This window comes from Orycteropus afer, unplaced genomic scaffold, assembly GCF_000298275.1.
Source record: "Orycteropus afer afer isolate SDZICR_OR568_19922 unplaced genomic scaffold, OryAfe1.0 scaffold00428, whole genome shotgun sequence".
NCBI lineage: Eukaryota > Metazoa > Chordata > Mammalia > Tubulidentata > Orycteropodidae > Orycteropus > Orycteropus afer.
In genome coordinates, this window is record NW_006922015.1 from 1,509,544 (window position 1) to 1,511,769 (window position 2,226).

Sequence of the window (2,226 nt, forward strand, 5' to 3'; positions counted from 1 at the left end):
GTCTCACAGGGTTTCCTAGGCTAAAATCTTTACCAAATACTAGACAATGGTCAAAGTACTTTACAGATATTTACTAATCTTTGTAACAAACCTATAATACAAGTAGTATCGCTGTTCTCATTTTATAGATGAGGAACCTGAGCACAAGAGGGTGACATGACGTGTGCAGGTCAAGTGACTGGTGAAGTCAGGACTGGAACCCCAGCAGTCTGGCCGCAGAGCCTGTCTTTACCACTCACAGTGCTGCCTTTTACGGTGATTTTTTAAAGTTACTATTATTACTTTTTGTTTGTTTGTTTCTGGATTTTTTTATCCTATTTCCAGTGATTATGCAATTTATAGAAGGTGCAACATAGTTTACTTTTGTGTATCCTAGATAACATAACAAATTTGTTTTATCTTCCTCATAACCTCCTCTTAACATTTATGATTTCTGCATTTGAGGCCCTCACTTGGGTTATAAAATTGGAATGGAACTGTTGATTTTAGTTTGATGTCTCTGTGAAATGCATTCTACTATCCATACAAAGTTTCTCATTTCTTGTTTCCTCAGCTTTATGTATGCATAAAATACACCATAGTGGAATTGCCTGTTGAATGCCAGCACATTCATTTGCACCTCATGCTCATAAAATACATCCTCCAGTGTCTTCCCCCCATTGCCATCACCAACAGCGTCGAATAAAGGCTTGTATACTCCATAATGATCTGCAAACCTCTTCATCTGTTCAGTCTCTGCTTGAGCCAGCAGATGCAGGCCCTCAGGATACAGCTTGCCACAGGTTGGATAAAGGGACCCCAGTCATCTTTGGTCAATTCACTGCCAAAGGAGTTAAGAGTGATGATAAAAGCACGTCTGTCAGCCTCAAACTCAAGAATAGAGCACATAATTTTTGCTGTGGCATTACCATGATTCTTACAGAATTTATAGAATGCCTCAAGATAAGACTAGTACAGTTTATTGCACAGTAATTCAACATTCAGTTCATCTAGAGTATTTTCAGTCTTGAAAGAATGGAGCGTCTAAGATCCTGCACTGGACTAGGTTGATGTAGTCCCACTGGGTCAGGAGGCCAGCTTTGCCCCCTTATACCAGGCCCCACAGGTAGCCACGGTCCAACTTATTATTATTATTAATAAACTTTTAGGCAAATCTTATTAAAACAATTATCACATAATTCTTAACAACAACTAAAATCATAAGGTTTTGTTATAGGACACCATCAACCTAATAATTCTATTTTTATATTAAAATCACATGTAATTATGCTTTCAATCCTAAGTGAAGCAGATTATTTCAAACATAGTGAGAGTCCAACTTCTGATATTCTTAGCTAAGGCTTCTCAAATAGGAGTTTCTGCACCAACTCAGGTTTGCAGCTTGTTTACAGGAAGTACAGGTATATCTCTTGGGAGTGTTACTGTTATATGAAGATTTGGAGGAAATTATTTATAGTAAATCAAATGTGAATATGTATTATAAAGAAGAATAAAAAAATCAGCATACAGGAGGAAATATTAAAGAATTGTTGAGCTTACAGCAGGTTGCTTCAAGTTCTAACCGAAGACAAGGACAAGGTGGGAGGAGTGAAGGCAGGCAGTGTGGGATTTGTGTTCATGACTCTATTAGCAATCAATTTGGTGGAAAAGTCTAAGAAACACCAAAGATGAAAACTCGAGTGCTGTTTGTACAAAAGTAAAATGTCATAAGTTTTTTAACTTGTTTTCCATAGGAAGCCACAATAGTTTTTCCCACTTTGGTAATTTGAGAATGGCTAAAATAATTAAATGGTGAAAACAGACAAGAAGCTCCTTGTGTGAGAGCCATAAACAATACGTTTTATAAGAAATAGGAACAGAAACAACCAACCTTATGATTTGAGGAAAAAAATATTATTATTTCTATATTCTTATAAAGGAGCCCTGGTGGCACAATGGTTAAAGTGCTGGGCTGCTAACAGAAAGGTCAGTAGTTGGAATCCACCAGTCACTCCCCAGGAGAAAGTTGAGGCAATCTGTTTCCATATAGATTTACAGCCTTGGAAACTTTATGAGGCAGTTCTACTCTGTCCTATAGGGTCGCTATGAGCCAGAATTGACTCAATGGCAATGGGTTTTTGATATTCTTAGAAGGGTTAAAAAAGCAACTTCATCATCTCTCAGGGACCACAGTGTTCACTGAGCCATCTCTTCAGGCAAACATCCTCTGGGGTACTGTGGGAAGTT

At 37.8% G+C, this 2,226-nt stretch overlaps 1 pseudogene; it reads right to left on the reverse strand.

The window, feature by feature from the left end:
* Window positions 1-457: 457 nt before the first annotated feature.
* On the reverse strand, window positions 458-1,619 carry LOC103208360 (annotated as a pseudogene).
* Between the last annotated feature and the right edge of the window lie 607 nt (window positions 1,620-2,226).